Source organism: Rhinoderma darwinii, unplaced genomic scaffold, assembly GCF_050947455.1.
Source record: "Rhinoderma darwinii isolate aRhiDar2 unplaced genomic scaffold, aRhiDar2.hap1 Scaffold_791, whole genome shotgun sequence".
In the NCBI taxonomy this organism is placed as follows: Eukaryota; Metazoa; Chordata; class Amphibia; order Anura; family Rhinodermatidae; genus Rhinoderma; species Rhinoderma darwinii.
The window spans coordinates 7,579-33,588 of NW_027464355.1; the positions used below are offsets into that span (position 1 = coordinate 7,579).

The 26,010-nt window shown below is 48.3% G+C and overlaps 1 protein-coding gene across 5 annotated transcripts in view; it reads left to right on the forward strand.

Moving 5' to 3' along the window:
* Window positions 1-262: 262 nt before the first annotated feature.
* The window catches only part of LOC142731459 (uncharacterized), a 61,615-nt gene continuing 35,867 nt past the window's right edge, over window positions 263-26,010 (forward strand). For 3 of the 5 annotated variants that reach the window (XM_075849395.1, XM_075849396.1, XM_075849392.1), the window contains exons 1-3: window positions 263-621; window positions 12,357-12,454; window positions 12,621-12,732. The gene's annotated coding sequence lies outside the window, so the exon portion shown is untranslated. The remainder of the gene's footprint in view (window positions 622-12,356; window positions 12,455-12,620; window positions 12,733-26,010) is intronic. The other 2 variants (XM_075849394.1, XM_075849393.1) reach the window with 2 other exon arrangements.

Here is a 26,010-nt window from a genome sequence, read left to right on the forward strand (position 1 = left end):
CCACCATGTGAACGGGACAACAAGATAGGCGGAGTCTAACTGGAGAGGAGGCATAGCCCCGCCCCTCATTTGACGTAAGCATGAATTCTTCTCACCATAGCACAGGAGACCGGAACACTCACAGAGCTCCGCCCCCCACATGTCACGTGATCAGCTTCACAGGTCTTTCCTCCACCACTTTTCTCAAATGATAAGCTCCACCCCTTCCGTCCCAGTCACGTGGTGGTGATGTCATCATAGGTCCTTTTACCACAACACATTATATTTTGCACTGTTTAGCACCGATCACTCCTTCATCGCTCATATGATGCTCAGGACCCCTCATGTCACTTGATCATCACACAGGTCCTTCATACATCGCTCACACTTCTAAACCCCCCCCCTGATTCCACGGTCACGTGACCTTGATATCCCAGGTCCTTCCACTTCCGCCTCTCTCCACTAATAAGCTCCGCCTTTTCCTGTCACTTGGTGGTGACGTCATCACAGGTCCTTCAGCTGTTACGTGATGAGGTAGAGAGCAGCGCTGGTCGGGTGTTCTCTCTGTTATCAACCATTGAGTGACTCCGCCCACTGGACTCCTAGCCCGGATTTAACCCCTCTAGTGCCGGCCTCTTTGGGGTAAGTGGTTATTTCTGGTCTTTGTAGTGGTCGGATGGTTTGTGGGACGAGTCGTGTTTTGTAATGACATAATATTCGGGACTTACAACTTATTCACTGACTTTTATACATTTCTTGTTAATGTCGTTCACCGTGCGGTTTAAGGGAATGTTCACACGTAGCGAATACGACCCACAACACGCAAGGAAATCACCCCGAATATTCACCCCAAATGGTGGACGTATAATCCCCCCGAATATCTACTCCAGAAATACAACAAGGCCGATCCCCACCTCTCCCAGCGTTACCATAGCAACACGTCCCTGCTCTTCCGGCTGTGTCCAGGTGACCCCTATAATGACATGTGACCTCTCCGGCCTGTGATTGGCTGCAGGGGTCACATGACGCCTTCTTTTTTATATATGTGTAACCTGCAGCGTTGCTGTGAACACGCGGTGGAGCCGCAGAGGATTCTGGGAACAATGGCGGTTGTTGCGGAACTTGACTTTCCATTTCACTTAATGGGGAAATTCTGCAACAAATGCGCAGCGAATCCGCGGTATAAATGCGATATCCTGCGTGTCTATAATCCGCACCGCAGGTTAACCCCTTAATCACCAGGACGGGTTTAGTTGTGCCCTCAGATCTATTTCTTGTTTATTTTTCTGCCGGTCCCGCGGTGCGAGGATTACATTCTGCCGGACGATACCAAATTTCTATGGTTTTTTTCATGATGTGCGATATTTACATAGAAATAACTTTTTGTTAGAAAACAATGTTATTTAGTGTCGCCATATTCTCATAGTTGCCAACAGTCCTGAATTTGCCGGGACTGTCCCAAATTTACAGAGACAGTCCCGGCAAATAACTGTCCCGGCCATTTTCAATTGTATTTGCATCCTCAGGACGCAGGTACTACTGAATACTGTGGCGGAGCAGGAAACTCTCCGCTCCCTGCTCTGCCATTCACTCCTCCGGGAGCGGAATACCCGGCCAGAGCGTCGGCAACCCTCTGACTGGGGATTCTACACTTAGCCTGGGCTCAGTCACTTACACATTAACGTTACTGAAGTGTTTAGACAGTGAATAGACATTCCTTCCAGCCAGGACGCCATGTCTATTCACAATCCCGACACTTCGGTAACGTTTCTGTGGTACTTACAGCAGAGCAAAGTGTAATCTCGCGAGATCTCGCTGTAAATGACCGGTTACAGGGAGATTACGCTTTGCTCTGCTGTAAACGTTAATGAAGTGTCGAGATTGTGAATAGACATCGCGTCCTGGCTGGAAGGAATGTCTATTCACTGTCTAAACACTTCAGTAACGTTAATGTGTCAGTATAAGACAGCAGATCGTGAACAACGCAGTGTCACTATGCACTGACTAAATGAATGGGGAGAAGTGCATGACGCTGATTGGTCAGTGATTGGTCAGCGTGATACACTCCTCTGTACAACGCCCACTTGGTCTAAAGTAAAAACACGCCCACTTGGGCATTAAGAAACTCATTAGCATAAATGTAAAATCGCTCCTAACGTGGTAAATATAGAACGTTTTTCTAAATATAAAGCATTACTGTCACCGACATTACAGCGCCGATCTCCTGATGTAGGAAATGGGGCACTTCTGCCAATTAACCCTAAGCCCAGAAAATGGCAAAAAGGCATCTAACAAGCGGACAGCGTGACCAAAAGACTCATGAGGGCTGCGCAGGAAAAGGACCTTCTCGTCAGCGTACAGGCCCACCACAGCAGACCCTCCCTCCCACTGCACACCAGTTACCATAGGGGTGGATCTCAATCTAATAGCTATAGCTTCAATGGCAATAGCAAATAAAACCGGTGAGAGGGGACATCCCTGCCGCGTACCCCGTGCCAGAGGAGAAGAATCAGAGGGGATGCCATTGACCACCACAATAGCCATAAGGGATTTATAGAGAAGTTGGATCCATGAGATAAATGTAGGAGCAAAGCTGTGAAGGCCGGCCAGAAGGAAGGAGCACTCAACAGAGTCGAACGCCTTCATAGTATCTAATGAAGCGACAGCCCAAGGCAAATGACGCATTCTACCCATCTGCATAAGTGTCTGTACACGTGTAATGTTTATAGATGTAGATTTACCGCGCATGAATTCAGTTTGGTCAGGGTGAATCATTGTTAGAACAACTTGATTCAGTCGCTTTGCCAGGATCTTAGGTAGGATTTTATAGTCCACGTTAACTAGGGAAATTGGTCTATAAGAACCACAATCAACAGGGTCTTTATCCGGCTTCAGTAGCACAATGATAGAAGCATCATCAAATGTAGAGGGAAGTGAGTGGCTGAGTAAAGCCTGGTTAAGAGTATCTAACAACATGGGGCCCATATGTTCCCGATACCTCCTATAACCTTCAATAGGGAGCCCATCAGGACCTGGGGATTTATGGAGAGACATTTCCTGAATAGCCTCTTGAAGTTCCGCCATCATCATAGGGGAGTCAAGCAATGTAACCTGCGATGAAGAGAGAGTAGGAAAAGTCAGATCCCTCAGATAAACTACAACGTCTGCGATGGTATGATTAGAGGTGGAACTATATAAAATGGTATAGTCCTTTCTAAATCTGGTAGCAATGGCATCCCCCTCTGTTAATAGACCACCCTCATTATCCTGAATTGGGGTGTTATTGTGTCTAATTAAGTGGGCCAATAACTGACTGGATTGATTCTCCATCTCAAAATAATATTGACGTGTAATAAAACAATTTGCGCTTAGTCTTAAGGTGAAGCACATGTTTATATAAACGAGTGAAATGTAACCAACTAGCCTTGTGTGCGTCCGTGGGATCAGAAATATACAGCAACTCTGCGGAGGCCACACATTCCCCCGCCTCCCTCTCAGAGTGAGCCGTGGACTTTATAATACAAGAAATTGTAGATCGCAAACAACCACGCAAGTACGCCTTAAAGGTATCCCACTTCAGGGTATGAGAAATAGGTGCATCATGTACTTGTAAACATTGTATAATTTGGTCTGGGATGCGATCAGAGGGTCCAATAAGTGTCAACCAGAAAGGATGCAACTTCCAAGTAGGTAACAATCGCTGTCCAGGAAATTCCGACCTGACCAGTATCGCACTGTGGTCCGAAATCCCCCTGGAAGAGAGTGATCTGGAGGACACATAAAGAGATAAGGCAGGAGAACCAAAAACATAATCAATCCTGGAGAGAGCCTGTCTCCCAGGAGAATGACAAGTGTATTCCAGAACCTGTGGGTGACAATGTCTTCATAGATCAATCCTGGAGAGAGCCTGTCTCCCAGGAGAATGACAAGTGTATTCCAGAACCTGTGGGTGACAATGTCTTCATAGATCAATCCTGGAGAGAGCCTGTCTCCCAGGAGAATGACAAGTGTATTCCAGAACCTGTGGGTGACAATGTCTTCATAGATCAATCCTGGAGAGAGTCTGTCTCCCAGGAGAATGACAAGTGTATTCCAGAACCTGTGGGTGACAATGTCTTCATAGATCAATCCTGGAGAGAGCCTGTCTCCCAGGAGAATGACAAGTGTATTCCAGAACCTGTGGGTGACAATGTCTTCATAGATCAATCCTGGAGAGAGACTGTCTCCCAGGAGAATGACAAGTGTATTCCAGAACCTGTGGGTGACAATGTCTTCATAGATCAATCCTGGAGAGAGCCTGTCTCCCGGGAGAATGACAAGTGTATTCCAGAACCTGTGGGTGACAATGTCTTCATAGATCAATCCTGGAGAGAGCCTGTCTCCCAGGAGAATGACAAGTGTATTCCAGAACCTGTGGGTGACAATGTCTTCATAGATCAATCCTGGAGAGAGCCTGTCTCCCAGGAGAATGACAAGTGTATTCCAGAACCTGTGGGTGACAATGTCTTCATAGATCAATCCTGGAGAGAGCCTGTCTCCCGGGAGAATGACAAGTGTATTCCAGAACCTGTGGGTGACAATGTCTTCATAGATCAATCCTGGAGAGAGCCTGTCTCCCAGGAGAATGACAAGTGTATTCCAGAACCTGTGGGTGACAATGTCTTCATAGATCAATCCTGGAGAGAGCCTGTCTCCCAGGAGAATGACAAGTGTATTCCAGAACCTGTGGGTGACAATGTCTTCATAGATCAATCCTGGAGAGAGCCTGTCTCCCAGGAGAATGACAAGTGTATTCCAGAACCTGTGGGTGACAATGTCTTCATAGATCAATCCTGGAGAGAGCCTGTCTCCCAGGAGAATGACAAGTGTATTCCAGAACCTGTGGGTGACAATGTCTTCATAGATCAATCCTGTAGAGAGCCTGTCTCCCAGGAGAATGACAAGTGTATTCCAGAACCTGTGGGTGACAATGTCTTCATAGATCAATCCTGGAGAGAGTCTGTCTCCCAGGAGAATGACAAGTGTATTCCAGAACCTGTGGGTAACAATGTCTTCATAGATCAATCCTGGAGGGAGCCTGTCTCCCAGGAGAATGACAAGTGTATTCCAGAACCTGTGGGTGACAATGTCTTCATAGATCAATCCAGCCCAAACCTTCTATCAGCTGACACAAAGGAGTAGTGGGTGTTAAATTATGGGCGGGATCTTGTGAGAAACGGTCTATAGCCGGAGACATTACCTAATTTGATGTGCAAAAGCAATAGCTGCCTGAAGGACGGAGGTGTTAGCCTGTGGTGGATTATATATACACAGAATAACATATGGCTTAGTGTCTATTTCAGCATAAACAAAAACGAAACCTCCAGCTGGGTCTCTTCGCGTCTGTATTGGATTCCATCGTACAGTGCGATGTATCAGCAGGGAAACCCCTCTAGAATAAAAAGTGTGAAAGGAGTGGCACGCCCATTGTATCCAAGGTTTCTTAAGAGAACTAGATCTTTCACTAATGAGGTGAGTCTCCTGTAAACAGATTAGGTGGGGACGGGATCGCCTAATATGAGGGAACCCCGAGGCCCGTCATCAAGGATCAATTGCCAGTCCTGGGCAGTACAGCAGCATACAATGGATGAGCAGAAAAAGGTATGGACAGAGTTATCAGAGTCAGTGGCATAGACATACACATGAACAACAATCAAACATAACAAAGTAAAAGAACCCAGAAATGTCCCCACCAAGAACCATAGGTAGGGCAGACATTTGGGGTAGAAAAATTAGAATGGGGAATACTCGACTACGTCTTGGTCAGGCATCCATCCTGGCATCAGTAAGCATATAAGAAAAATGTTCTGGGTCTTTTTGTTTGTTTTTTACCAGTGAATCAGATGAGAACAATATATAGAAAGGAGAGAGATCCCCCTCTGGATCAACTGACCTGAATAGCCAATGGTAGATATAGCGACATAAGGTACGGTATAACATTATAAAATATACAACATATCACCCAGTAACGTTCATCATGTGAAGAATGTCAGGCTGATCAACGGAGCATTCTCGAAGGGCCCACAGGTGAATGCTGAAGAGTCACTCAAGCCACCGGAGGATGCATCTGGAGCCACTCTCTCGCCGGGCTATGCAAGAAGACCACTTTGTCATCATAGGCAATTCGGAGACGAGCAGGGTATGCCATTGAGTATGGAATGTTTCACTCCTTAAACTTTCTTTTGACCTCCATAAAGGTGGCACGCTGCTTCTGGAGGTCTGCAGAAAAGTCAGGGAATATGGAAATAGTGGAATTGTTGAATTTCAATGGAGCTTTCAACCTGGACTGACGCAAAGACGTGTCTCGATCTCTGTAATTTAGAATCCCAACCAGGAATTGCCCGAGGGGCTGCACCTTGAGGCAGCGGCTTAGCCGGAACACGATGTGCCCTCTCAACCACAAAGCAAGGGGAAAAGGCTGACGCCTCTAAGTTACTCTTGAGCCATTGTTCAATAAACGGTTCAGGAGTTTTGCCCTCAGATTTTTCCGGTAAGCCAATTATACGTAAATTATTACGACGCAGTCTATTTTCAAGGTCATCAGTTTTGGATTGACAAGCATCCGCCTTCCGTGTAGTAGCAGCCAGGGTAGTAGCAAGAGGACCAATCCTGTCCTCTACTTGAGAAAGTCGCCCCTCCATCTCTCCCATACAGCCTCTCAGGTTCTGCATGTTGTGACGGAGCAAACTGACATCAAGGTTTATCTCATCAATCTGGCCTGTTAAAGAAGTTTTGCAAGCATCAATGGCCGATAGAAGTTGCAATGAAACCTGACGTAACGTAGGTTTAGGCTCAGTGTCGGAATCCATGCCGCCACTCGGTCGGGCATCGTCCTCTTTATTTTTGAGGTGAGTAGATCTCGTTTTACGTGGAGAGGAATTATCTTCGTCCTGATCAGTACGAGCAAAATCTTTTAGCTTATCCACTGCAGACTGAGGTTTAGATTTACGCATGGTGCACAGTATAGCTGAAATAGGTAGGTCTCACCCCACCAATAGTGTAGCAGGAAAAGTAAGGCAACAGATACAGTCTCCTTTTAACAGAGTATGGCACACTGGTAGGAAGTTATATATGGTAAGTAAGCTCTATAGACAAAGAACCGGGTAGGCAGGCAGTCCCAGAATGTATAGTGAGCAGGTGAGCCAAATCAGTGACATAGATGTATAACAGGCATATATGCAAAATGGCTCCGTTAGGCCGCAACTCACCACCCAGATACTGGGAACAATGGAATCTCAGGGTCTGCCCTGAGAGAAATCAAAACTGTCGTCCCCAACTTAGCCTGAGGTCTGTACCTTCACCGGCTGTCAGGGGAGACAGAGAAAGAATGTTTCATCATGCGTGCCTTGCAGACACAGACAGGCCGCCATTAACCACCAGCCGCCACGAGGAACAGAAGCCCATGCAACCAGGACCACGGAGTCTGACAGAGAGGACCAAAAGACACCTGGGAGAAGCAAGAGATGTCAGGCATAAACAGTGTACCTCCGATGCAAGTGGATGCAAGTCCTTCGTTGTCTCCTAGGCTGGGTTAATATCAAGTGGAAGTGCGTCGAGTGCAGGCTGCAGCAGAACACCAGGCCGTCGTGCACTGTTTCCGTCCGCAGGGCCGACGAAGTCACCGAAGAATGTCCCCGGGTAGCCTGCGAGGGGGAGAGGTATGCCCAGAGTTTGTCTGGTCCCAGTAAAAAGATTTACCAGCCAGGATGACAGGATAATCAGCAGGAGAGGTTACGGTCCCCGGGAGCTCAGCTCAGATACGACTATCCATGCTGCTTGCTGGCCACGCCCCAAAAATAATAATAATATTTAATAATATCATATATTATTACCCCTTTAAGGACACAGTATTTTATCCTCTAATTTTGCCCACACAGTGTTTTGCGCCCTAAGTGCCATACACAGTATATTTCCCCCTGTAGTGCCCTTACACAGAATAATGTCCGCTTAGTGGCCTTCACACAGTATAATGCCCCCCTCCCCTGGCTGGCACACACACAGCCCCCCTTGTAGATAGTGCCCCCTGTAGACTGTGCCATACAGCCTCCCTGTAGACTGTGCCATAATACCCCACCCCTCCTTGTAGACAGTGTCATACAGCCCACCACCTCCCCCTTGTAGACAGTGCTGTTCATTCCCCCACCTCCCCCTTGTAGATCGTGGCATACAACCCCCCCCACCTCCCCCATGTAGACAGCGCCATACAGAGCCGCAACTCCCCCTTGTAGATCATGCCATATAGCCCCCCACCTCCCCCTTGTAGGCAGTGCCATACAGCCCTTCACCTCCCCCTTGTAGACAGTGCCATACAGCCCCCCCCACCTCCCCATGTAGACAGTACCATACTCCCGCACCCCCACCTGCTCCTTGTAGACAGTGCCCCAAACACCAAAAAATTGTAATCCTCTAGGCCCCGTTCCCAAGACGAACTGAGCTGCTCCGCGACGGGATCCTTGCGTAGGCCGGCGTGATCCTGTAGCCTAGTGCAGAGTTTCCCAACCTTTTCGGACTCGAGGCACCACTGGAAAAATAAAATTTCCTCAGGGCACCCCTACCAAAAATTGTTTTGAGAAAGACCGAAAACAGCTAAAAACAAGCACTACACTTAGAATATGTTCACACAGCGTTTTTTGTAAAGCAGAAAATATCTTCCTCTAAATTCCTTCAGGAATTTTAAGGCAGATTTTGAATTGACAGCGTTGTTTGACTTTATTTTTTTTTTTTTTTGCGTGATTCTTTAAGCCGTTGAAGCTAACGGAAAAGACGTAGGCAAAAAAAGCTCCAAACGAACGCCACAGGTATTTTCTGCCTCCTATTAACTTTAATTGGAGGTCAGAGGTGAAAACCACTTGAAGACCATCAGCCCCCCACTCACAGTAAAATGACCATTAGCCCCCCACTCACAGTAAAATGACCATCAGCCCGCCACTCTCACTTAAATGACCATCAGCCCACCACTCACAGATTCTCCTGTAGATAGTGCCACACAGCCCCATTGTAGTGCCACAGAGCCCCCTTGTAGATGATAGAACCCCCCCCCCTTCCTGTACATAGCGCTACTGTAGCTCCCTGAAAGAGCGGAATCCCCCTGTGGCCGGAGATTCCGCTCCTGGACGGAGCGCTTGATGACCGTCTATTTATGGACAGTGACGTCAAGGGCCTCTACTGAAGTGGAATCCCCGGTCACCGCATCAGCAACGCTGTGGACGGGGATTCCGCTTCAGGAGTTGTCACTGTCCATATATGGACAGAGACATCAAGCGCTCAATCCAGGAGCGGAATCCCCAGCCACACAGTGGCGCTAGCAGATAGCAGAGCTGGGAGATACCTTCCTGCTTTGCTATAGTATTCAATAGTACCTGTGTACTAATGACGCAGACACTATTGAATGTGGCTTTGCTACAGCTGTAGCAGCTGCTAGCAGTGCCGCCGGCCATGGGGGGCCCATCCCGACTGGCAGCATGGGCGTCCCCATGCCCGATGTAGCCGCTATTGCTGCTACGGGCGGAAAGGCGGATGCTGAGTCGCCGGGCCCGGGCGCTTCTGAAACGAGCAGGGGAAAGGTAGCCAGCGCAGCGCCCCCTTCCACCTGCTGGAGTGATGCACCCAGTGCAATGGCACACCATTCTGGCCGTCCCTTTGTGGCACTATGTACAAGGGGGGTTTGTGGCGTTCTCTTCAAGGGGATGTTTGTGGCACTATCTACAAGGGGGGTTTGTGGCGTTCTCTACAAGGGGGGTTTGTGGCATTATCTACAAGGGGATGTGTGTGGCATTATCCACAAGGTGACGTGTGTGGCTCTCTCTACAAGGGGGCTGTGTGTGGCGCAATCTACTGGAGGGCTGTATGTGGCGCAATCTACTGGAGGGCTGTGTGCGGCGCAATCTACAGGAGGGCTGTGTGCGGCGCAATCTACAGGGGGGCTGTGTGCGGCGCAATCTACAGGAGGGCTGTGTGTGGCGCAATCTACAAGGGGGTATGGTGCTTTCTACAAGGGGGCTGTGTGTGGCTCTCTCTACAAGGGGGCTGTTTGTGGCGCGATCTACAGGGGGCTGTGTGTGGCGCTATCTGCAGGGGGCAGTGTGGAGTGCCATCTACAAGGGGCACTGAGTGTGGCGCTATCTACACGGGGGCTGTGTGTGGCGCTATCTACAGGGGGGCTGTGTGTGGCCCTATCAAGGGGGGCTGTGTGTCCCTATCTACTGGGGGGCTGTATGTGGCATTATCTACAGGGGGCAGTGTGGAGCACCATCTACAAGGAGCACACCATCTACAGTGTGACGCTATCTGCGCTGGTATTTACGCTGCCAGTAGTGGTCAGCACATATCACCTCGCCCTAGTGATAAAGTGAGACATCACCTGCCTTTAAAAACCAGATAACCAGAGAGATACCGGCCACCATAGTGGTTGTCAGCCAAACTAGTGCAGACGGTTTTGTTTGTTTATTTGGATGCAGAAATTCTGGGAAGAAAACCATGCCCCATTAGCCACACCCATGAGATAAACCACGCCCCATAAGACACCCCCCAAAGAAGCCACACCCTAATTGTCCTTGGAAAGAAATGTAAAAAGTTGACAACTATGTATAATCAGAACCAGAACCTTTTTTTTATTTTTCTGTGGATGTAGCGGAGTGAGGGCTTATTTTTTGTGGGACGAGCTGCAGTTTTTGATCATTTTATAATATTTTTTATTTATATTTTTAGAGCTGCTAGTGTTTTTTTATTTTACTGTTTTTTCTAAAAAAATGTATTCCTGTTCTGGGGGACTTGAACTAGTGATGATTAGATCTCCGGTACAAATCACTGTAATACTAATGTATCGCAATATATCGTGATTAATATTAAGGGGTTTATAGGAGCAGAAAGATGGCGGACCTTCATTGCCCCCCATGCTGCCATGACAACCATCCATCGTGTCACGTGGGGACGATGAGCTGTCAGGGAGGACCCCCGTCTTTCTTACAGCTTAGTTTCTGCAGTCGCTGCTGACCACAGAATCTAAGTATATAAATGGCCTTAATCACAGTTCTCTTAGGTTTCCAGCCTTTGCAGGTTTCCAGCCCAGGGTGTCAGGTGTTCCCTATGTCGGTAAATGTCCTGTTCAGGAAGGGGTTAAATGAGTAAAATACAAGTTTATACTGAATCTTATCCCACAAAACAATGTATCACTCTGCTCCGCTCCACCTGCGCTATAACATGATGATAAGAGATCACACTGCATGTTTCCTTTATATATAATGTCACCTCAGCTGCTGCAGAACCTCACAGTTCATATCAAAACACTGACTGCATAGTGTGCACCACGTCTTGTGCGATGTCAGCAATGTCTCCCCAGTATCCGCCATGTGTCAGGTTGTCAGGAGTCAGGTCTTCATTGTCTGGGGGGGGGGGGAATGTCTTCATTTTACTCTTCTCATCTGAGAGATATGCTATAAATGTCTGATATATGGGGGTCCCACCTCTATGTGGAGAACAGAAAATCTACATCTTATCAGCCCCGTGTGCACATACCCTTAAAGTGACACGTCAGATTTGAGCAATGGATCTGTCTTAAACAGGTCAAAAATAGGCCATGGATTCCACTCCCAGAGGAGTCCCTGTCGTGACTGTCCATATATGGACAGAGACGTCAGGGGCTCCCTCTAGGATCACAATTCCCAGCCAAGTTGACGGCAACGCTCTGGCAAAGCATTCTGCTCCTAGTGGGAGCTTCAGTGGCGCTATCTACAGGTGCTGAGGTGCTATCTGCAGGGGTTTGGCATGTAAGTTTGATTAAACTAAGGGGGAGATGTGCCGGCACTTGTGGAGAGAGCCGGCGGACAGGAAAGTGCAGTGCTGCACACATTAAACCCCTTTCCATTCTGCCAATGTTTATTTATATGACAACTGCCCGGGGCATCAGCGGTTTGAAAGAATATTGCCGTATGGAGGGGTTAATAAAAGCGTGTAGAAAATATTGTCTATAAAGGTGTACACAGCCTGTAAGAGGCTAATAAGCATTTGACACACTGACAATTTTTTGGGTTGCAGGGCACTCTCAAAATAGAGGCCCCTGTGTCCCGCCACTTTCATGTGTATCCGCGTCCACAGAAGGCAGATACAGGTAAATACTATGGGGGAGCAGGGAGCTGTTGGTGTCCCGCCGTTCGCTCTGGTAGTCCACAGTCTCCTTTAGGCCTGCGGCTTACAAGGTGCAGGGACCTCGACACCGGTAGTGAGGACCTCAACATTGTAATTCCGGCTCTGATCATAAACATAGAAGTGTAGAGAGAAGTGTCTGATCTATAGACAGATATACAGTAGTCATGTATTCAGTCCCTGTGTGTTTCCTACAGATGGATCCAGTAGGAGAAATCCACCAGAGAGATGTCCCAGTCCTCTGTATTCCCAGGACTGTCCAGAGGAAAATCACAATGTCCCAGAGAATCATCAGGTAGATGAAGCTGAGCCGTATACCAGATCTATATAGGGGGGTGCGGAGCTTTTTGGTCCTCCGGTCATAGATGTGGACATAGATTTTGGTGGTTTCTTATGTTGATCTGTTAGATTCTTCGCACTCTCTGCTGTATTGTACTGAATTGTTACATGTGTGAAATCAGGGGGAAGATCTGACTGATATTAAAGTGGAGGATGAAGAAGAAGAGCGGGTGAGGGGCGATCAACGGTGTAAGAGTGAAGTGGAGGAGGAAATTCCAGGAGGTGTTACCAGAGGTCAGTAATAATGAATTTAGAAAGTGAATTGGGAGGTTTGTTAAGGTGGGGTTCCTCCTTAGTTCTACATTACAGTAACACGTCAGACAATGTGTTATACATAGTGCAGGACCTGAGGGAGCTGTGACTGCACATAGAAGTTCTCTACAAGGTGTTCTATGGATCCGGTCATGCACTAGGCTTAGTGTCAGATTTTGGAGGCACCAGCTGCGATTAACAGCCGGGATCTGAGGAAACTCCGTTTAACCACTTATAGGGCGTGTGTCATCAGAAAATGACCTATTGTTTAAAGTTTTTATGTTAAAAATATTTTTACGATTTCTTTTTTTTTAAAGTAATCTTTATTTAAAAATAATCCTAAAATCTTGCATTTTTCCCTCTGGCCACTGAGTCTTATAGTAGACTGATCCTTCCTGTTCTGTAGAGATCAATTCTCAGCATACATCTCATTAACATTACATGCAGGATTACACTGACAGGTAACACCTATATATAGATATCACATGATCAGGACTGGTCTTAGGTTGGATGGCGCCCTGTGCGGGACTCCCTGTTGCTGCCCTCTACACAAACCAAATATGAACCACATATATAGACACGCACATACTGGAACATATATACTGTGCATACATAGAGACAGATATTTAGACATACAGGCAATTATACATACACACATCTGGAATATATACATACAGGTAAATATGTAGACGTACAGACACACACACATACACAGACCGGAACATATACAAATACATAAAAGGCACAAAGATACAAGCACAAAGACACATTCACAAACAGACCCATATATACCCAGTACAGATAATGTAGCAGATTTCGCATGCAGTCCTATGTAACACAACAGATAATACAGTGATAACATCCACTACATTATCTGTACACACAGAGGCATATATATAAGGGGCAGCTGAGTATACAAGGGGAAGCAGGTTATATAAGGGTAAGCAGGTTATATAAGGGGAAGCAGGGTATATAGGGGCAGCAGAGTATATAAGGGGCAGCAGGGTATATAGGGGGCTGCAGGGTATATAGGTGGCAGCACAGATATCTTCATTTTATCTGTTCTACTTTAATATTAAACACACACTTTTACAAAGAGACATAAACACATACAGGCGCACGCACACACATGCACACACACTGTAACATATACACATACTGTATACACACACACACACATACACACACACACACACACACACACACACACACACTGTAACATATACACATACTGTATACACACACACACATACACACACACACACACTGTAACATATACACACACACACACACACACACACACTGTAACATATACACATACTGTATACAGAGACACACACACACACACACACACACACACACACACACACACACTGTAACATATACACATACTGTATACACACACACAGAGACACACACACACACACACACTGTAACATATACACATACTGTATATACACACACACACACACACACACACACACACACACTGTAACATATACACATACTGTATACACACACACAGAGACACATAGATTCTCACCATCTCTCCTTGCTGACAGGATCACAGGTTTCTTGCAGGACAGGCTGTGGGCGGAGCTTCCTCCTTTTCTCTTGCTCCTCGGCTCTATTTACTCCGTGTGTGTAACTAAGAGAAGAGCACAGAGTAGAGGCAGAGCCCAGTGGCGCCCCCTACATGCTTGGAGGGGGCAGCGCCCTGTGTGCTCGCGCACCCCTAAGATCGGCCCTGCACAGGATACACCATTCACAATAGACTGACACTTGCAGTTCTGTAGAGATCACTTCTCAGCAGTCATCTCACTATCATCACAGGCAGGATTACATAAAGAGGAAAACATTTTTAACCCCAATGTTGCCGTTATGTGCGGAAAATGAAGGGGGGAATTATTAATGTGAGGCACAGAGTCTTATGAATTTTGAACCTCGACGTGCCTCATATTAGTAGTAATTAATCCCATCATGTACCTCACACATTAACTCATGTAAGGAGAAAGAGGCAGCACTCTAGGCTGCCTCTTTCTCCTTACATTTGTATACCATTGGGGATTTACAAGTCGGATCCCTGGAGGCCGGCACCCTTATGCCCTGGAGGTTTTTGTTCTACTGTGCTGCCCATACACCTTCTCTCACACATTAACTCAATGTTGCCCATTATGACTGTGAGCTACATAATGGGATTAATTACTATTAATGGAGGTTCAAAATTCATAAGACCATGAGGCTCAAATCAGAAAGTGGAAGGACTTTTTATTTTTGGGCGTTTTTTTTATTTATTATTATTGTTAGCAAAGTATCGTTTTGGTATCTCAAATTGTAATTCTACACGAAGTATCGGTATCGAAGTCCAAATTCTGGTATTGTGACAACCCTATTGTAGAAATCGCTTCTCAGCACTCGCCTCATTATCATCTCAGGCAGGATTACACTGACAGGTAACCCCTATATATAGATAACACAGGATCCACCATTTATAAGAGACTGATCCTTCCTGTTCTTTAGAGATCACTTCTCAGCAGTCATCACTTTATCATCGCAGGCAGGATTACACTGACAGGTAACCCCTATATATAGATAACACAGGATCCACCATTTATAAGAGACTGATCCTTCCTGTTCTTTAGAGATCACTTCTCAGCAGTCATCACTTTATCATCGCAGGCAGGATTACACTGACAGGTAACCCCTATATATAGATAACACAGGATCCACCATTTATAAGAGACTACTAGACCTCCATTCCATCCTCCATTGCCGTCTTGCTGTGCACCATGATAGCCTTTGAGAGAAGTGGTGTGTAATCTCCAGAAATATACACCCCTCACACCACGCAATCACCGGAAATATAATCCCCCACACCGCGCAATCACCGGAAATATAAACCCCTCACACCGCGCAATCACCGGAAATATAAACCCCCCACACCGCGCAATCACCGGAAATATAAACCCCTCACACCGCGCAATCACCGGAAATATAAAACCCCCCCACACCGCGCAATCACCGGAAATATAAACCCCTCACACCGCGCAATCACCGGAAATATAAACCCCTCACACCTCGCAATCACCGGAAATATAAACCCCTCACACCGCGCAATCACCGGAAATATAAAACCCCTCACACCGCGCAATCACCGGAAATATAAAACCCCCCCACACCGCGCAATCACCGGAAATATAAAACCCCTCACACCGCGCAATCACCGGAAATATAAACCTCTCACACCGCGCAATCACCGGAAATATAATCCCCTCATACCGCGCAATCACCGGAAATATAAAACCCCTCACACCGCGCAATCACCGGAAATATAAAACCCCTCACACCGCGCAATCACCGGAAATATAAACCCCTCACACCGCGCAATCACCGGAAATATAAACCCCTCACACCGCGCAATCACCGGAAATATAAACCCCTCACACCGCGCAATCACCGGAAATATAAACCCCTCACACCGCGCAATCACCGGAAATATAAAACCTCTCACACCGCGCAATCACCGGAAATATAAAACCCCCCACACCGCGCAATCACCGGAAATATAAAACCCCTCACACCGCGCAATCACGGGAAATATAAAACCTCTCACACCGCGCAATCACGGAAAATATAAACCCCTCACACCGCGCAATCTTCGGAAATATAACCCCCCCCACACCGCGCAATCACCGGAAATATAACCCCCCCCCACACCGCGCAATCACCGGAAATATAAACCCCTCACACCGCGCAATCACCGGAAATATGAACCCCCTCACACCGGAAATATAAAACCCCTCACACCGCGCAATCACCGGAAATATAAAACCCCTCACACCGCGCAATCACCGGAAATATAAAACCCCTCACACCGCGCAATCACCGGGAATATAAACCCCTCACACCGCGCAATCACCGGAAATATAAACCCCCTCACACCGGAAATATAAAACCCCTCACACCGCGCAATCTCCGGAAATATAAAACCCCTGACACCGCGCCATCACCAAAAATATAAACCCCCTCACACCGTGCAATCACCGGAAATATAAAACCCCTCACACCGCGCAATCACCGGAAATAAAAAACACCTCACACCGCGCAATCACCGGAAATATAAAACCCCTCACACCGCGCAATCACCGGAAAAATAAACCCCTCACACCGCGCAATCACCGGAAATATAAAACCCCTCACACCGCGCAATCACAGGAAATATAAACCCCTCACACCTCGCAATTACCGGAAATATAAGCCCCCCACACCGCACAATCACCGGAAATATAAAACATTACACACCGCGCAATCACCGGAAATATAAACCCCTCACACCGCGCAATCACCGGAAATATAAAACCCCCCACACCGCGCAATCACCGGAAATATAAAACCCCTCACACCGCGAAATCAGCGGAAATATAAACCCCCCGCCTCACACCGCGCAATCACCGGAAATATAAAACCCCTCACACCGCGCAATCGCCGGAAATACAAACCCCTCACACCGCGCAATCACCGGAAATATAAACCCTCTCACACCGGAAATATAAACCCCTCACACCGCGCAATCACCGGAAATATAAAACCCTCACACCGCGCAATCACCGGAAATATAAAACCCCACACACCGCGCAATCACCGGAAATATAAACCCCCTCACACCACGCAATCACCGGAAATATAATCCCCCACACCGCGCAATCACCGGAAATATAAACCCCTCACACCGCGCAATCACCGGAAATATAAACCCCCCACACCGCGCAATCACCGGAAATATAAAACCCTCACACCGCGCAATCACCGGAAATATAAACCCCTCACACCGCGCAATCACCGGAAATATAAACCCCTCACACCGCGCAATCACCGGAAATATAAACCCCTCACACCGCGCAATCACCGGAAATATAAACCCCTCACACCGCGCAATCACCGGAAATATAAACCCCTCACACCGCGCAATCACGGGAAATATAAAACCTCTCACACCGCGCAATCACGGGAAATATAAACCCCTCACACCGCGCAATCTTCGGAAATATAACCCCCCCCACACCGCGCAATCACCGGAAATATAACCCCCCCCCCCCACACCGCGCAATCACCGGAAATATAAACCCCTCACACCGCGCAATCACCGGAAATATAAACCCCCTCACACCGGAAATATAAAACCCCTCACACCGCGCAATCACCGGAAATATAAAACCCCTCACACCGCGCAATCACCGGAAATATAAAACCCCTCACACCGCGCAATCACCGGGAATATAAACCCCTCACACCGCGCAATCACCGGAAATATAAACCCCCTCACACCGGAAATATAAAACCCCTCACACCGCGCAATCACCGGAAATATAAAACCCCTCACACCGCGCAATCACCGGAAATATAAACCCCTCACACCGCGCAATCACCGGAAATAAAAAACACCTCACACCGCGCAATCACCGGAAATATAAAACCCCTCACACCGCGCAATCACCGGAAAAATAAACCCCTCACACCGCGCAATCACCGGAAATATAAAACCCCTCACACCGCGCAATCACAGGAAATATAAACCCCTCACACCTCGCAATTACCGGAAATATAAGCCCCCCACACCGCACAATCACCGGAAATATAAAATATTACACACCGCGCAATCACCGGAAATATAAACCCCTCACACCGCGCAATCACCGGAAATATAAAACCCCCCACACCGCGCAATCACCGGAAATATAAAACCCCTCACACCGCGAAATCAGCGGAAATATAAACCCCCCGCCCCACACCGCGCAATCACCGGAAATATGAACCCCCCACACCGCGCAATCACCGGAAATATAAAACCCCTCACACCGCGCAATCACCGGAAATATAAACCCCCTCACACCGCGCAATCACCGGAAATATAAACCCCTCACACCGCGCAATCACCGGAAATATAAACCCCCTCACACCGCGCAATCACCGGAAATATAAACCCCTCACACCGCGCAATCACTGGAAATATAAACCCCTCACACCGCGCAATCACCGGAAATATAAACCTCTCACACCGCGCAATCACCGGAAATATAATCCCCTCATACCGCGCAATCACCGGAAATATAAAACCCCTCACACCGCGCAATCACCGGAAATATAAAACCCCTCACACCGCGCAATCACCGGAAATATAACCCCCCCACACCGCGCAATCACCGGAAATATAAACCCCTCACACCGCGCAATCACCGGAAATATAAACCCCTCACACCGCGCAATCACCGGAAATATAAAACCCCCCACACCGCGCAATCACCGGAAATATCAAACCCCTCACACCGCGCAATCACCGGAAATATAAAACCTCTCACACCGCGCAATCACCGGTAATATAAAACCCCCCACACCGCGCAATCACCGGAAATATAAACCCCTCACACCGCGCAATCACCGGAAATATAAAACCCCTCACACCGCGCAATCACGGGAAATATAAAACCTCTCACACCGCGCAATCACGGGAAATATAAACCCCTCACACCGCGCAATCTTCGGAAATATAACCCCCCCTCACACCGCGCAATCACCGGAAATATAACCCCCCCCACACCGCGCAATCACCGGAAATATAAACCCCTCACACCGCGCAATCACCGGAGATATGAACCCCCTCACACCGGAAATATAAAACCCCTCACACCGCGCAATCACCGGAAATATAAAACCCCTCACACCGCGCAATCACCGGAAATATAAAACCCCTCACACCGCGCAATCACCGGGAATATAAACCCCTCACACCGCGCAATCACCGGAAATATAAACCCCCTCACACCGGAAATATAAAACCCCTCACACCGCGCAATCACCGGAAATATAAAACCCCTGACACCGCGCAATCACCAAAAATATAAACCCCCTCACACCGTGCAATCACCGGAAATATAAAACCCCTCACACCGCGCAATCACCGGAAATATAAAACACCTCACACCGCGCAATCACCGGAAATATAAACCCCCCCACACCGCACAATCACCGGAAATATAAAACCCCCCACACCGCGCAATCACCGGAAATATAAAACCCCTCACACCGCGAAATCAGCGGAAATATAAACCCCCCACCCCACACCATCACCGGAAATATGAACCCCCCACACCGCGCAATCACCGGAAATATAAAACCCCTCACACCGCGCAATCGCCGGAAATACAAACCCCTCACACCGCGCAATCACCGGAAATATAAACCCCCTCACACCGGAAATATAAGCCCCTCACACCGCGCAATCACCGGAAATATAAAACCCTCACACCGCGCAATCACCGGAAATATAAAACCCCACACACCGCGCAATCACCGGAAATATAAACCCCCTCACACCACGCAATCACCGGAAATATAATCCCCCACACCGCGCAATCACCGGAAATATAAACCCCTCACACCGCGCAATCACCGGAAATATAAACCCCCCACACCGCGCAATCACCGGAAATATAAAACCCCTCACACCGCGCAATCACCGGAAATATAAAACCCCCCCACACCGCGCAATCACCGGAAATATAAACCCCTCACACCGCGCAATCACCGGAAATATAAACCCCCTCACACCGCGCAATCACCGGAAATATAAACCCCCTCACACCGCGCAATCACCGGAAATATAAACCCCTCACACCACGCAATCACCGGAAATATAAACCCCCTCACACCGGAAATATAAAACCCTCACACCGCGCAATCACCGGAAATATAAACCCCTCACACCGCGCAATCACCGGAAATATAAACCCCCTCACACCGGAAATATAAGCCCCTCACACCGCGCAATCACCGGAAATATAAAACCCTCACACCGCGCAATCACCGGAAATATAAACCCCCTCACACCGCGCAATCACCGGAAATATAAACCCCCTCACACCGCGCAATCACCGGAAATATAAACCCCTCACACCACGCAATCACCGGAAATATAAACCCCCTCACACCGGAAATATAAGCCCCTCACACCGCGCAATCACCGGAAATATAAAACCCTCACACCGCGCAATCACCGGAAATATAAAACCCCACACACCGCGCAATCACCGGAAATATAAACCCCCTCACACCACGCAATCACCGGAAATATAATCCCCCACACCGCGCAATCACCGGAAATATAAACCCCTCACACCGCGCAATCACCGGAAATATAAACCCCCCACACCGCGCAATCACCGGAAATATAAAACCCCTCACACCGCGCAATCACCGGAAATATAAAATCCCTCACACCGCGCAATCACCGGAAATATAAAACCCCCCCACACCGCGCAATCACCGGAAATATAAAACCCCTCACACCGCGCAATCACCGGAAATATAAACCCCTCACACCGCACAATCACCGGAAATATAAAACCCCTCACACCGCGCAATCACCGGAAATATAAAACCTCTCACACCACGCAATCACCGGAAATATAAAACCCCCCACACCGCGCAATGACCGGAAATATAAAACCCCTCACACCGCGCAATCACGGGAAATATAAAACCTCTCCCACCGCGCAATCACGGGAAATATAAACCCCTCACACCGCGCAATCTTCGGAAATATAACCCTCCACACACCGCGCAATCACCGGAAATATAAACCCCTCACACCGCGCAATCACCGGAAATATGAACCCCCTCACACCGGAAATATAAAACCCCTCACACCGCGCAATCACCGGAAATATAAAACCCCTCACACCGCGCAATCACCGGAAATATAAAACCCCTCACACCGCGCAATCACCGGGAATATAAACCCCTCACACCGCGCAATCACCGGAAATATAAACCCCCTCACACCGGAAATATAAAACCCCTCACACCGCGCAATCACCGGAAATATAAAACCCCTGACACCGCGCAATCACCGGAAATATAAAACCCCCTCACACCGCGCAATCACCAAAAATATAAACCCCCTCACACCGCGCAATCACCGGAAATATAAACCCCTCACACCGCGCAATCACCGGAAATATAAAACCCCTCACACCGCGCAATCACCGGAAATACAAACCCCTCACACCGCGCAATCACCGGAAATATAAACCCCCTCACACCGTAAATATAAACCCCTTACACCGCGCAATCACCGGAAATATAAAACCCTCACACCGCGCAATCACCGGAAATATAAAACCCCACACACCGCGCAATCACCGGAAATATAAACCCCTCACACCACGCAATCACCGGAAATATAATCCCCCACACCGCGCAATCACCGGAAATATAAACCCCTCACACCGCGCAATCACCGGAAATATAAAACCCTCACACCGCGCAATCACCGGAAATATAAACCCCTCACACCGCGCAATTACCGGAAATATAAAACCCCCCCACACTGCGCAATCACCGGAAATATAAACCCCTCACACCGCGCAATCACCGGAAATATAAAACCCCTCACACCGCGCAATCACCGGAAATATAAACCCCCTCACACCGCGCAATCACCGGAAATATAAACCCCTCACACCACGCAATCACCGGAAATATAAACCCCTCACACCGCGCAATCACCGGAAATATAAAACCCCTCACACCGCGCAATCACCGGAAATATAAAACCCCCCCACACCGCGCAATCACCGGAAATATAAAACCCCTCACACCGCGCAATCACCGGAAATATAAAGCCCTCACACCGCACAATCACCGGAAATATAAACCTCTCATACCGCGCAATCACCGGAAATATAATACCCCTCACACCGCGCAATCACCGGAAATATAAAACCTCTCACACCACGCAATCACCGGAAATATAAAACCCCCCACACCGCGCAATCACCGGAAATATAAAACCTCTCACAATGCGCAATCACGGGAAATATAAACCCCTCACACAGCGCAATCTTCGGAAATATAACCCTCCACACACCGCGCAATCACCGGAAATATAACCCACACCGCGCAATCACCGGAAATATAAACCCCTCACACCGCGCAATCACCGGAAATATGAACCCCCTCACACCGGAAATATAAAACCCCTCACACCGCGCAATCACCGGAAATATAAAACCCCTCACACTGCGCAATCACCGGAAATATAAAACCCCTCACACCGCGCAATCACCGGGAATATAAACCCCTCACACCGCGCAATCACCGGAAATATAAACCCCCTCACACCGGAAATATAAAACCCCTCACACCGCGCAATCACCGGAAATATAAAACCCCTGACACCGCGCAATCACCGGAAATATAAGGCCTCATGCACACGACCGTAGTGTTTTTCTGGTCCGCAAATTCCAGGACCGTGTTCCGTGAAATGTCATCCGCAGTTCATCCGTATGTCCTCCGCAGTTCATCCGTATGTAATCCGCAAAATGCGGATGAAAAATAAAAAGCCTAGGTAAAACATGATGACGACAGAACTCATTCCCGGTCGTCGCCTAGCAACACTTCCGCAAATCCGCAAAACTGCGGATGACACACGGCGGTGTATCCGCAATTTCCACGGGCCCATTGACTTCTATTGGCATGTCCGCACCGCATTTGCGGCCCATAATAGGACATGTCCGTAGTTTCTGCGGCACGGATGTGCGGACATGCGGAGAGCCGTGAAAACACGGATAGTGTGTATGGGCCCATAGAAATGAATGGGTCCGCAATTTACCCGTGGATTTGCGGTTGAATTGCGGACGCAAAAACACGGTCGTGTGCATGAGGCCTAAAACCCCTCACACCGCGCAATCACCGGAATTATAAAACCCCTCACACCGCGCAATCACCAAAAATATAAACCCCCTCACACCGCGCAATCACCGGAAATATAAACCCCTCACACCGCGCAATCACCGGAAATCTAAAACCCCTCACACCGCGCAATCACCCGAAATATAAACCCCCTCACACTGCGCAATCACCGGAAATATAAAACCCCTCACACCGCGCAATCACCGGAAATATAAACCCCTCACACCGCGCAATCACCGGAAATATAAACCCCCTCACACCAGAAATATAAAACCCCTAACACCGCTTAATCAGCGGAAATATAAAACCCCTCACACCGCCCAATCAACGGAAATATAAAACCCCTCACACCGTGCAATCACCGGAAATATAAAACCCCTCACACCGCGCAATCACCGGAAATAAAAAACACCTCACACCGCGCAATCACCGGAAATATAAAACCCCTCACACCGCGCAATCACAGGAAATATAAACCCCTCACACCTCGCAATTACCGGAAATATAAGCCCCCCACACCGCACAATCACCGGAAATATAAAACATTACACACCGCGCAATCACCGGAAATATAAACCCCTCACACCGCGCAATCACCGGAAATATAAAACCCCCCACACCGCGCAATCACCGGAAATATAAAACCCCTCACACCGCGCAATCACCGGAAATATAAAACCCCTCACACCGCGCAATCACCGGAAATATAAAACGCCTCACACCGCGCAATCACCGGAAATATACAACCCCCCACACCGCGCAATCACCGGAAATATAAAACCCCTCACACCGCGCAATCACTGGAAATATAAACACCTCACACCGCGCAATCACCGGAAATATAAAACCCCTCACACCGCGCAATCACCGGAAATATAACCCCTCACACCGCGCAATCACCGGAAATATAAACCCCTCACACCGCGCAATCACCGGAAATATAAAACCCCCCCACACCGCGCAATCACCGGAAATATAAACCCCTCACACCGCGCAATCACCGGAAATCTAAAACCCCTCACACCGCGCAATCACCGGAAATATAAAACCCCTCACACCGCGCAATCACCGGAAATATAAAACCCCTCACACCGCGCAATCACCGGAAATATAAACCCCTCACACCGCGCAATCACCGGAAATATAAACCTCTAACACCGCGCAATCACCGGAAATATAATTCCCTCATACCGCGCAATCACCGGAAATATAAAACCCCTCTCACCGCGCAATCACCGGAAATATAAAACCCCTCACACCGCGCAATCACCGGAAATATAAAACCCCTCACACCGCGCAATCACCGGAAATATAACCACCCCACACCGCGCAATCACCGGAAATATAAACCCCTCACACCGCACAATCACCGGAAATATAAACCCCTCACACCGCGCAATCACTGGAAATATAAACCCCTCACACCGCGCAATCACCGGAAATATAAAACCTCTCTCACCGCGCAATCACCGGAAATATAAAACCCCACACACCGCGCAATCACCGGAAATATAAAACCCCTCACACCGCACAATCACCGGAAATATAAAACCCCCCACACCGCGCAATCACGGGAAATATAAAACCCTCACACCGCGCAATCACCGGAAATATAACCCCCCACACCGCGCAATCACCGGAAATATAACTCCCCCCCCCCCCCCCACACCGCGCAATCACCGGAAATATAAACCCCTCACACCGCGCAATCACCGGAAATATAAACCCCCTCACACCGGAAATATAAAACCCCTCACACCGCGCAATCACCGGAAATATAAAACCCCTCACACCGCGCAATCACCGGAAATATAAAACCCCTCACACCGCGCAATCACCGGAAATATAAAACCCCTCACACCGCCCAATCACCGGAAATATAAAACCCCTCACACCGCGAAATCACTGGAAATCTAAAACCCCCCCCCCCCACACCGCGCAATCAACGGAAATATAAAACCACTCACACCGCCCAATCACCGGAAATATAAAACCCCTCACACCGCGAAATCACCGGAAATATAAAACCCCTCACACCGCGCAATCACCGGAAATATAAACCCCCTCACACCGCGCAATCACCGGAAATATAAACCCCTCACACCGTGCAATCAACGGAAATATAAAACCCCTCACACCGCGCAATCACCGGAAATATAAAACCCCTCACACCGCGCAATCACCGGAAATATAAAACCCCTCACACCGCCCAATCACCGGAAATATAAAACCCCTCACACCGCGAAATCACTGGAAATCTAAAACCCCCCCCCCCACACCGCGCAATCAACGGAAATATAAAACCACTCACACCGCCCAATCACCGGAAATATAAAACCCCTCACACCGCGAAATCACCGGAAATATAAAACCCCTCACACCGCGCAATCACCGGAAATATAAACCCCCTCACACCGCGCAATCACCGGAAATATAAACCCCTCACACCGTGCAATCAACGGAAATATAAAACCCCTCACACCGTGCAATCACCGGAAATATAAAACCCCT